The following is a 12,500-nucleotide window of genomic DNA, read 5'->3' as shown; positions in this document are numbered from 1 at the left end:
ACACCTGTGTGCACCCGAGAACACTATCCCCTCACACCTGTGTGCACCCGAGAACACTATCCCCTCACACCTGTGTGCACCCGAGAACACTATCCCCTCACACCTGTGTGCACCCGAGAACACTATCCCCTCACACCTGTGTGCACCCGAGAACACTATCCCCTCACACCTGTGTGCACCCGAGAACACTATCCCCTCACACCTGTGTGCATCCGAGAACACTATCCCCTCACACCTGTGTGCACCCGAGAACACTATCCCCTCACACCTGTGTGCATCCGAGAACACTATCCCCTCACACCTGTGTGCAACCAAGAAAATCCTCCCCTCACAGCTGTGTGCACCCAGGAACACCCTCCTCTTACAACTGTGTGTGTAACCTATAATACTCTCCCTTCAAAGCAATGTGTAAGCTGTAATACTTCCCCTCATACCTGTGTGTACTTACCCTCCCCTGGCACTTGTGTGTAACCACAATTCCATTCCCTCGACGGCAGCAGCATATCAGTGATGACTATTAGGCTATGTTCAAACTGCGTACGATTCCAGCCGCATTTCGTACGCTGCCGTACATGTGCGGCTGAAACTACGGCCGTGGGAAAAATCGACATGCGGCCGGATGTGTACGAACTGCGAACTTACGCCCGCAGTACAGTTCTGCTTCTGCATAGCCCTAAGGTGGATCTGGTAGTAGTAGTATGGCGTACCTCCCCAGTGTCCCTCTTTTGGAGGGACAGTCCCTACTTTTGACCCACGTCCCTCTGTCCCTCTTTGCCCCTTACATGTCCCTCTTTATGACCTAGGAATTAGATTTGCATTAATAAACCTTCTATGTTGTTCTAGAAAGTGTCCGGTTTCTTACTGTATAATGGACCCAACCTGCATATTATTCTATCATGTGGTGCAAGCTGGAGCCTAAACATTGTTATATTCCCATGGACCATGTGACATTATGGCCACTGTCACACATCATATCACACATGCAGATCATATGGTCTCATACACACATCATATCACACATCATATCACACATGCAGATCATATGGCCTCATACACACATCATATCACACATACAGATCATGTGGCCTCATACACACATCATATCACACATCATATCACACATACAGATCATGTGGCCTCATATCACACATCATATCACACATGCAGATCATATGGCCTCATACACACATCATATCACACATCATATCACACATGCAGATCATATGGCCTCATACACACATCATATCACACATCATATCACACATGCAGATCATATGGCCTCATACACACATCATATCACATCATATCACACATGCAGATCATATTGCCTCATACACACATCATATCACACATCATATCACACATGCAGATCATATGGCCTCATACACACTCTGTAGGTGGGGACATTGGACATGATGAAGCCATTGTGCGTCCGTGTCACCTATCTGACAGGGGTCCCTGCAAATGTGGACAGTTACTGAAACGCATAGTAATCCTGTCATCAGTAAGCCTGTCCATAATTACAGACAGGGTTACCATGTGTGAATGGGATCTAAAGGTGCGTTTACACTCTACGATTATCGTGCGAATTTGCGCGATAATGATCGAATTTGAACGATAATCGTACGTGTAAACGCAGCAAATGATCAAACGACGAGCGAAAAATCGTTCATTTTGATCTTTCAACATGTTCTCAAATCGTCGTTTGTCGTTCACAAAAAATTTGCAGATCGTTCCGTGTAAACAGTCGTTCGCTGATTTAACCGATGTGTGAGATAGGCTTAAGCAATTGCAAAACGAATTTTCCGTACCATATATCGTTCCGTCTAAACACTGATCGTTATAAAAAAAAAAATCATTACTCCAACATCGTTAATCGTGCGATCAGGCCAATTATCGTTTCGTGTAAACGCAGCATAAGGATGCAGTCACACATACAAGATCTGCTGCCGATTTGCAGATATCAATGTAACTAAATGCATCAATCTGCAGCAGATCCTGTATGTGTGATTGCATCAATCTGCAGCAGATCCTGTATGTGTGATTGTAGCAATCTGCAGCAGATCCTGTATGTGTGATTGCATCAATCTGCAGCAGATCCTGTATGTGTGATTGTATTAATCTGCAGCAGATCCTGTATGTGTGATTGCATCAATCTTCAGCAGATCCTGTATGTGTGATTGTATTAATCTGCAGCAGATCCTGTATGTGTGATTGCATCAATCTTCAGCAGATCCTGTATGTGTGATTGTAGCAATCTGCAGCAGATCCTGTATGTGTGATTGTATTAATCTGCAGCAGATACTGTATGTGTGATTGTAGCAATCTGCAGCAGATCATGGATGTGTGATTGCATCAATCTTCAGCAGATCCTGTATGTGTGATTGTAGCAATCTGCAGCAGATCCTGTATGTGTGATTGCATCAATCTTCAGCAGATCCTGTATGTGTGATTGTAGTAATCTGCAGCAGATCCTGTATGTGTGATTGTAGCAATCTGCAGCAGATCCTCTATGTGTGATTGCATCAATCTGCAGCAGATCCTCTATGTGTGATTGCATCAATCTGCAGCAGATCCTCTATGTGTGATTGCATCAATCTGCAGCAGATACTGGATGTGTGATTGCATCAGTCTGCAGCAGATCCTGTATGTGTGATTGTAGCAATCTGCAGCAGATCCTGTATGTGTGATTGCATCAATCTTCAGCAGATCCTGTATGTGTGATTGTAGTAATCTGCAGCAGATCCTGTATGTGTGATTGTAGCAATCTGCAGCAGATCCTCTATGTGTGATTGCATCAATCTGCAGCAGATCCTCTATGTGTGATTGCATCAATCTGCAGCAGATCCTCTATGTGTGATTGCATCAATCTGCAGCAGATCCCGGATGTGTGATTGTAGCAATCTGCAGCAGATCCTCTATGTGTGATTGCATCAATCTGCAGCAGATCCTCTATGTGTGATTGCATAAATCTGCAGAGGATCCTGGATGTGTAATTGTAGCAATCTGCAGCAGATCCTCTATGTGTGATTGTATCAATCTGCAGCAGATCCTGGATGTGTGATTGTATCAATCTGCAGCAGATCTTGGATGTGTGATTGTATCAATCTGCTGCAGATCCTCTATGTGTGATTGTATCAATCTGCAGCAGATCCCGGATGTGTGATTGTAGCAATCTGCAGCAGATCCCGGATGTGTGATTGTAGCAATCTGCAGCAGATCCTGGATGTGTGATTGTAGCAATCTGCAGCAGATCTTGGATGTGTGATTGTAGCAATCTGCAGCAGATCCCGGATGTGTGATTGTAGCAATCTGCAGCAGATCCTGTATGTGTGATTGCATCAATCTGCAGCAGATCCTCTATGTGTGATTTTATCAATCTGCAGCAGATCCTCTATGTGTGATTGTATCAATCTGCAGCAGATCCTGGATGTGTGATTGCATCAATCTGCAGCGGATCCTGGATGTGTGATTGCATCAATCTGCATTGGATCTTGCATCAATCTGCAGCAGATCCTGGATGTGTGATTGCATCAATCTGCAGCTGATCCTGTATGTGTGATTGCATCAATCTGCAGCAGATCCTGAATGTGTGATTGCATCAATCTGCAGCAGATCCTGGATGTGTGATTGCATCAATCTGCAGCAGATCCTCTATGTGTGATTGCATCAATCTGCAGCAGATCCTCTATGTGTGATTGCATCAATCTGCAGCAGATCCTGGATGTGTGATTGCATCAATCTGCAGCGGATCCTGGATGTGTGATTGCATCAATCTGCAGCAGATCCTGGATGTGTGGATGAATCCTTGAATTAAAAAGTATAGAAATTTCGTAAACATTTTCCTTGTCTGAACCACAAGTGTCCCTCTTTGGCCGTCTAAAAAGTTGGGAGGTCTAGTATGGAGAGTGTGTGTGTGTGTGTGTGTGTGTGGGGGGGGGGGTATTATTAGTATGGAGAGTGTGTGTGTATGTGGGGGTATTAGTAGTATGGAGAGTGTGAGTGTGTGGGGGGGGGATTAGTAGTATGGAGAGTGTGTGTGTGTGGGGGGGATTAGTAGTATGGAGAGTGTGTGTGTGTGGGGTATTAGTAGTATGGAGAGTGTGTGTGTGTGGGGGGGTATTAGTAGTATGGAGAGTGTGTGTGTGTGTGGGGGGGGGTATTAGTAGTATGGAGAGTGTGTGTGGGGGGGTATTAGTAGTATGGAGAGTGTGTGTGTGTGTGTGTGTGTGTGTATTAGTAGTATGGAGAGTGTGTGTGTGTGTGTGGGGGGGTATTAGTAGTATGGAGAGTGTGTGTGTGTGTGTGTGTGTGTGTGTGGGTATTAGTAGTATGGAGAGTGTGTGTGTGTGTGGGGGGGGGTATTAGTAGTATGGAGAGTGTGTGTGTGTGTGGGGGGGGTATTAGTAGTATGGAGAGTGTGTGTGTGTATTAGTAGTATGGAGTGTGTGTGTGTGTGTGTGGGGGGGGGGGTATTAGTAGTATGGAGAGTGTGTGTGTGTGTATTAGTAGTATGGAGAGTGTGTGTGTGTGTGGGGGGGGTATTAGTAGTATGGAGAGTGTATGTGTGTGTGTGTGGGTATTAGTAGTATGGAGAGTGTATGTGTGTGTGTGTGTGTGGGGGGGTATTAGTAGTATGGAGAGTGTATGTGTGTGTGTGTGTGGGTATTAGTAGGATGGAGAGTGTGTGTGTGTGTGTGTGGGGGGTATTGGCAGTATGGAGAGTGTGTGTGTGTGTGTATGTGGGGGTATTAGTAGTGTGGAGAGTGTGTGTGGGGGGGTATTAGTAGTATGGAGAGTGTGTGTGTGTGGGGGGGGGTATTAGTAGTATGGAGAGTGTGTGTGTGTGGGGGGGGGGTATTAGTAGTATGGAGAGTGTGTGTGTGTGTGGGGGGGGTATTGGCAGTATGGAGAGAGTGTGTGGGTGTATGTGGGGGTATTAGTAGTATGGAGAGTGTGTGTGTGTGGGGGGGGTATTGGTAGTATGGAGAGTGTGTGTGTCTGAGGGGGTATTAGTAGTATGGAGAGTGTGTGTGTGTGGGGGGGGGGTATTAGTTGTATGGAGAGTGTGTGTGTGTGTGGGGGGGGTATTAGTAGTATGGAGAGTGTGTGTGTGTGGGGGGGGGGGTATTGGCAGTATGGAGAGTGTGTGTGTGTGTGTGTGTATGTGGGGGTATTAGTAGTGTGGAGAGTGTGTGTGTGTGTGGGAGGGGGTATTAGTAGTATGGAGAGTGTGTGTGTGGGGGGGGGTATTAGTAGTATGGAGAGTGTGTGTGGGGGGGGGGATGAGTAGTATGGAGAGTGTGTGTGTGTGTGGGGGGGGGTATTAGTAGTATGGAGTGTGTGTGTGGGGGTATTGGTAGTATGGAGAGTGTGTGTGTGTGAGGGGGTATTAGTAGTATGGAGAGTGCGTGTGTGTGTGGGGTATTAGTAGTATGGAGAGTGTGTGTGTATGTGGGGGTATTAGTAGTATGGAGAGTGTGAGTGTGTGGGGGGGGGATTAGTAGTATGGAGAGTGTGTGTGTGGGGGGGGGATTAGTAGTATGGAGTGTGTGTGTGTGTGGGGGTATTAGTAGTATGGAGAGTGTGTGTGTGTGTGGGGGGGGTATTAGTAGTATGGAGAGTGTGTGTGTGTGTGGGGGGGATTAGTAGTATGGAGAGTGTGTGTGTGTGTGTGTGTATGTGGGGGTATTAGTAGTATGGAGAGTGTGTGTGTGTGGGGGGGGTATTAGTAGTATGGAGAGTGTGTGTGTGTGTGTGTGGGGGGTATTAGTAGTATGGAGAGTGTGTGTGTGTGTGTGGGGGGGGGGTATTAGTAGTATGGAGAGTGTGTGTGGGGGGGGTATTAGTAGTATGGAGAGTGTGTGTGTGTGTGGGGGGGGGATAAGTAGTATGGAGAGTGTGTGTGTGTGTGTGTGTGTGTGTGTGTGGGTATTAGTAGTATGGAGAGTGTGTGTGTGTGTGTGTGTGTGTGTGTGGGGTATTAGTAGTATGGAGAGTGTGTGTGTGTGTGGGGGGGGTATTAGTAGTATGGAGAGTGTATGTGTGTGTGTGGGGGGGGGTATTAGTAGTATGGAGAGTGTGTGTGTGTGTTTTAGTAGTATGTAGAGTGTGTGTGTGTGTGTGGGGGGGGTATTAGTAGTATGGAGAGTGTATGTGTGTGTGTGGGTATTAGTAGTATGGAGAGTGTATGTGTGTGTGTGTGTGGGGGGGGTATTAGTAGTATGGAGAGTGTATGTGTGTGTGTGTGTGGGTATTAGTAGGATGGAGAGTGTGTGTGTGGGGGGGGGGGTATTGGCAGTATGGAGAGTGTGTGTGTGTGTGTATGTGGGGGTATTAGTAGTGTGGAGAGTGTGTGGGGGGGGTATTAGTAGTATGGAGAGTGTGTGTGTGCGGGGGGGGTATTAGTAGTATGGAGAGTGTGTGTGTGTGGGGGGAGGGGTATTAGTAGTATGGAGAGTGTGTGTGTGTGGGGGGGGGGTATTGGCAGTATGGAGAGAGTGTGTGTGGGGGGGGGGGATGAGTAGTATGGAGAGTGTGTGTGTGTGTGGGGGGGTATTAGTAGTATGGAGTGTGTGTGTGGGGGTATTGGTAGTATGGAGAGTGTGTGTGTGTGTGGGGGGGGTATTAGTAGTATGGAGAGTGTGTGTGTGTGTGGGGGGGGGTATTAGTAGTATGGAGAGTGTGTGTGTGTGGGGGGTATTAGTAGTATGGAGAGTGTGTGTGTGGGGGGGGGGTATTGGCAGTATGGAGAGTGTGTGTGTGTGTGTATGTGGGGGTATTAGTAGTGTGGAGAGTGTGTGGGGGGGGTATTAGTAGTATGGAGAGTGTGTGTGTGCGGGGGGGGTATTAGTAGTATGGAGAGTGTGTGTGTGTGGGGGGAGGGGTATTAGTAGTATGGAGAGTGTGTGTGTGTGGGGGGGGGTATTGGCAGTATGGAGAGAGTGTGTGTGGGGGGGGGGATGAGTAGTATGGAGAGTGTGTGTGTGTGTGGGGGGGATTAGTAGTATGGAGTGTGTGTGTGGGGGTATTGGTAGTATGGAGAGTGTGTGTGTGTGTGGGGGGGGTATTAGTAGTATGGAGAGTGTGTGTGTGTGTGGGGGGGGTATTAGTCGTATGGAGAGTGTGTGTGTGGGGGGGGTATTAGTAGTATGGAGAGTGTGTGTGTGTGGGGGGGGGATGAGTAGTATGGAGAGTGTGTGTGTGTGTGTGGGGGGGGTATTAGTAGTATGGAGTGTGTGTGTGGGGGTATTGGTAGTATGGAGAGTGTGTGTGTGTGGGGGGGTATTAGTAGTATGGAGAGTGTGTGTGTGTGTGGGGGGTATTAGTAGTATGGAGAGTGTGAGTGTGTGAGGGGGTATTAGTAGTATGGAGAGTGTGTGTGTGTGGGGGTATTAGTAGTATGGAGAGTGTGTGTGTGTGGGGATTAGTAGTATGGAGAGTGTGTGTGTTTGTGGGGGGTATTGGTAGTATGGAGAGTGTATGTGTGTGTGTGGGGGGGGGGGGGATTAGTAGTATGGAGTGTGTGTGTGTGTGTGTGGGGGGGGGGGGGTATGGTAGTATGGAGAGTGTATGTGTGTGTGTGGGGGGGTATAAGTAGTATGGAGAGAGTGTGTGTGTGTGTGTGTGTGTGTGTGGGTATTAGTAGTATGGAGAGTGTGTGTGTGTGTGTGGGGGGGGGGGTATTGGTAGTATGGAGAGTGTGTGTGTGGGGGGTATTAGTAGTATGGAGAGTGTGTGTGTGGGTGGGTATTAGTAGTATGGAGAGTGTGTGTGTGGGGGGGTATTGGTAGTATGGAGAGTGTGTGTGGGGGGGTATTAGTAGTATGGAGAGTGTGTGTGTGTGGGGGGGGGTATTAGTAGTATGGAGAGTGTGTGGGTGGGGGGTATTAGTAGTATGGAGAGTGTGTGTGTGTGGGGGGGTATTAGTAGTATGGAGAGTGTGGTGTGTGGGGGGGGTATAGTAGTATGGAGAGTGTGTGTGTGTGTGTGGGGTATTAGTAGTATGGAGAGTGTGTGTGTGTGTGGGGGGTATTAGTAGTATGGAGAGTGTGTGTGGGGGGGGGGTGGTTAGTGGTAGTTGGAGAGTGTGTGTGTGTGGGGTATTAGTAGTATGGAGAGTGTGTGTGTGTGTGTGGGGTATTAGTAGTATGGAGAGTGTGTGTGTGTGTGGGGGGGGGGGTACTGGTGGTATGAGAGTGTGTGTGTGTGGGGTATTAGTAGTATGGAGAGTGTGTGTGTGGGGGGGTTTATAGTATGGAGAGTGTGTGTGTGTGTGGGGGGTATTAGTAGTATGGAGAGTGTGTGTGTGTGGGGGTATTAGTAGTATGGAGAGTGTGTGTGGGGGGGGGGTATTAGTAGTATGGAGAGTGGTGTGTGTGTATGGGGGGTATTAGTAGTATGGAGAGTGTGTGTGTGGTGGGGGGGGGGTATAGTAGTATGGAGAGTGTGTGTGTGTGTGGGGGGTATTAGTAGTATGGAGGTGTGTGTGTGTATGGGGGGTATTAGTAGTATGGAGAGTGTGTGTGTGGGGGGGGGTATTAGTAGTATGGAGAGTGTGTGTGTGTGGGGGTACTAGTAGTATGGAGAGTGTGTGTGTGTGTGGGGGGGATTAGTAGTATGGAGAGTGTGTGTGGGGGGTATTAGTAGTATGGAGAGTGTGTGTGTGTGTGTGTGGTATTATTAGTATGGAGAGTGTGTGTGTGGGGGGGGTATTGGTAGTATAGAGAGTGTGTGTGTGTGAGGGGGTATTAGTAGTATGGAGAGTGTGTGTGTGGGGGGGGTATTAGTAGTATGGAGAGTGTGTGTGTGGGGGGGGGGGTATTAGTAGTATGGAGAGTGTGTGTGTGTGTGGGGGGGGGATTAGTAGTATGGAGAGTGTGTGTGTGGGGGGGGATAAGTAGTATGGAGAGTGTATGTGTGTGTGTGTGTGTGTGTAGGGGTATTAGTAGTATGGAGAGAGTGTGTGTGTGTGGGGGGGGTATTAGTAGTATGGAGAGTGTGTGTGTGTGGGGGGGTTATGGTAGGATGGAGAGTGTGTGTGGGGGGGGGGGGTATTGTAGTATATGAGTGTGTGTGTGTGTGGGTGGGTATTAGTAGTATGGAGAGTGTGTGTGTGTGTGTGTGGGTATTGGTAGTATGGAGAGTGTATGTGTGTGTGTGTGTGTGTGTGTGGGGGGGGGGGTATTAGTAGTATGGAGAGTGTGTGTGTGGGGGGGGTACTGGTAGTATGGAGAGTGTGTGTGTGTGTGGGAATTAGTAGTATGGAGAGTGTGTGTGTGTGGGGGGGTTATAGTAGTATGGAGAGTGTGTGTGTGTGGTGGGGGATTAGTAGTATGGAGAGTGTGTGTGTGTGTGTGTGTGTGGGTATTAGTAGTATGGAGAGTGTGTGTGTGTGGGGGGGGTATTGGTAGTATGGAGAGTGTGTGTGTGTGTGTGGGTGGGTATTATTAGTATGGAGAGTGTGTGTGTGTGTGTGGGGTGGGGGGGTATTGGTAGTATGGAGAGTGTATGTGTGTGTGTGTGGGGTATTAGTAGTATGGAGAGTGTGTGTGTGTGGGGGGGTATTAGTAGTATGGAGAGTGTGTGTGTGGGGGGGTATTAGTAGTGTGGAGAGAGTGTGTGTGTGTGTGGGGGGGTATTAGTAGTATGGAGAGTGTGTGTGTGGGGGGGGGGGGGTATTAGTAGTATGGAGAGTGTGTGTGTGGGGGGGGTATTGGCAGTATGGAGTATGTGTGTGTGTGTGTGGGGGGGGGGGTATAAGTAGTATGGAGAGTGTGGGGGGGGTATTGGTAGTATGGAGAGTGTATGTGGGGGTATTAGTAGTATGGAGAGTGTGTGTGTGTGTGTGTGTGTGTATGGGGCGTTATTAGTAGTATGGAGAGTGTGTGTGTGGGGGGTATTAGTAGTATGGAAAGTGTGTGTTTGGGGGGGTATTAGTAGTATGGAGAGTGTGTGTGTGTGGGGGGTATTAGTAGTATGGAGAGTGTGTGTGTGTGGGGTATTAGTAGTATGGAGAGTGTGTGTGGGGGGGGGGGTATTAGTAGTATGGAGAGTGTGTGTGTGTGGGGGGGGGTATTAGTAGTATGGAGAGTGTGTGTGTGTGGGGGGGGTATTAGTAGTATGGAGAGTGAGTGTGTGTGTGTGTGGTGTGTGTATGGGGGGTATTAGTAGTATGGAGAGTGTGTGTGTGGGGGGGGTATGGGGGTATAGTAGGTGGAGAGTGTGTGCGTGTGTGGGGGGGTTTTAGTAGTATGGAGAGTGTGTGTGTGTGGGGGGGGGGTATTAGTAGTATGGAGAGTGTGGTGTGTTGGGGGGTATTAGTAGTATGGAGGTGTGTGTGTGTGGGGTATTAGTAGTATGGAGAGTGTGTGTGTGTGTGTGGGGGGGGGTATTAGTAGTATGGAGTGTGTGTGTGTGGGGGGGTATTAGTAGTATGGAGAGTGTGTGTGTGGGGGGGGGTATTAGTAGTATGGAGAGTGTGTGTGTGGGGGGGTATTAGTAGTATGGAGAGTGTGTGTGTGTGGGGGGGTATTAGTAGTATGGAGAGTGTGTGTGTGTGTGGGGGGTATAGTAGTATGGAGAGGTGTGTGGTGGGGGGGTATTAGTAGTATGGAGAGTGTGTGTGGGTGTGTGGGGGGGGTATTAGTAGTATTAGGAGTGTGTGGGGGGTATTAGTAGTATGGAGTGTGTGTGTGGGGGGGGTATTGGTAGTATGGAGAGTGTGTGTGTGGGGGGGTATTAGTAGTATGGAGAGTGTGTGTGGGGGGGGGTATTAGTAGTATGGAGAGTGTGTGTGTGTGTGGGGGGGTATTAGTAGTATGGAGAGTGTGTGTGTGGGGGGGGTATTGTAGTATGGAGAGTTTGGTGTGTGTGTGTGTGGGGGTGGTATTGGTAGTATGGAGAGTGTGTGGGGGGTTATTAGTAGTATGGAGAGTGTGTGTGTGGGGGGGGGGTATTAGTAGTATGGAGAGTGTGTTGTGGGGGTGGGGGTATTGGTAGTATGGAGAGTGTGTGGGGGGGTATTAGTAGTATGGGAGAGTGTGTGTGTGGGGGGGGGTATTAGTAGTATGGAGAGTGTGTGTGTGGGGGGGTATAGTAGTATGGAGCGTGTGTGTGTGTGTGGGGGGGGTATTAGTAGTATGGAGAGTGTGTGTGGGGGGTATTAGTAGTATGGAGAGTGTGTGTGTGTGGGGGGGTATTAGTAGTATGGAGTGTGTGGGGGGGTATTAGTAGTATGGAGAGTGTGTGTGGGGGGGTATTAGTAGTATGGAGAGTGTGTGTGTGTGGGGGGATTAGTAGTATGGAGAGTGTGTGTGTGTGGGGGGGGTATTAGTAGTATGGAGAGTGTGTGTGTGTGTGGGGGGGGGTATTAGTAGTATGGGGAGTGGTGTGTGTGTGGGGGGGTATTAGTAGTATGGAGAGTGTGTGTGTGTGTGTGGGGGGGTATTAGTAGTATGGAGAGTGTGTGTGTGTGTGGGGGGGGTATAGTAGTATGGAGAGTGTGTGTGTGGGGGGGTATGTAGTATGGAGAGTTGTGTGTGGGGGGGTATTAGTAGTATGGAGAGTAGTGTGTGTGTATGGGGGGTATTAGTAGTATGGAGAGTGTGTGTGTGTGGGGGTATTAGTAGTATGGAGAGTGTGTGTGTGTGGGGGTATTAGTAGTATGGAGAGTGTGTGTGGGGGGTATTAGTAGTATGGAGAGTGTGTGTGTGTATGGGGGGTATTAGTAGTATGGAGAGTGTGTGTGTGGGTGGGGGGGGTATTAGTAGTATGGAGAGGGGGTGTGTGGGGTATTAGTAGTATGGAGAGTGTGTGTGTGGTGGGGGTATTAGTAGTAGGAGAGTGTGGTGTGGGGGGGGATATTAGTAGTATGGAGTGGTGTGGTGTGGGGGGGTATTAGTAGTATGGAGAGTGTGTGTGTGTGGGGGGGGGTATTAGTAGTATGGAGAGTGTGTGTGTGGGGGGGTGGGGGGGGTATTAGTAGTATGGAGAGTGTGTGTGTGTGGGGGGGGGTATTAGTAGTATGGAGAGTGTGTGTGTGTGTATGGGGGTATTAGTAGTATGGAGAGTGTGTGTGTGTGTGGGGGGGTATTAGTAGTATGGAGAGTGTGTGTGTGTGGGGGGTATTAGTAGTATGGAGAGTGTGTGTGTGTGGGGGGGATTAGTAGTATGGAGAGTGTGTGTGTGTGGGGGGGGTATTAGTAGTATGGAGAGTGAGTGTGTGTGTGGGGGGGATTAGTAGTATGGAGAGTGTAGTGTGTGTGTGGGGGGGGATTAGTAGTATGGAGAGTGTATGTGTGTGTGTGGGGGGGATTAGTAGTATGGAGAGTGTAGTGTGTGTGGGGGGTATAAGTAGTATGGAGAGAGTGTGTGGTGTGTGTGTGTATGGGTATTAGTAGTATGGAGAGTGTGTGTGTGTGTGTGTGTTGGGGGGGGTATTGTAGTATGGAGAGTGTGTGTGTTGGGGGGTATTAGTAGTATGGAGAGTGTGTGTGTGT

Source organism: Dendropsophus ebraccatus, chromosome 2 (genome assembly GCF_027789765.1).
Source record: "Dendropsophus ebraccatus isolate aDenEbr1 chromosome 2, aDenEbr1.pat, whole genome shotgun sequence".
Lineage (NCBI taxonomy): Eukaryota > Metazoa > Chordata > Amphibia > Anura > Hylidae > Dendropsophus > Dendropsophus ebraccatus.
The sequence above is the reverse complement of the archived record's forward strand: the minus strand, read 5'-3'. Positions refer to the sequence as shown.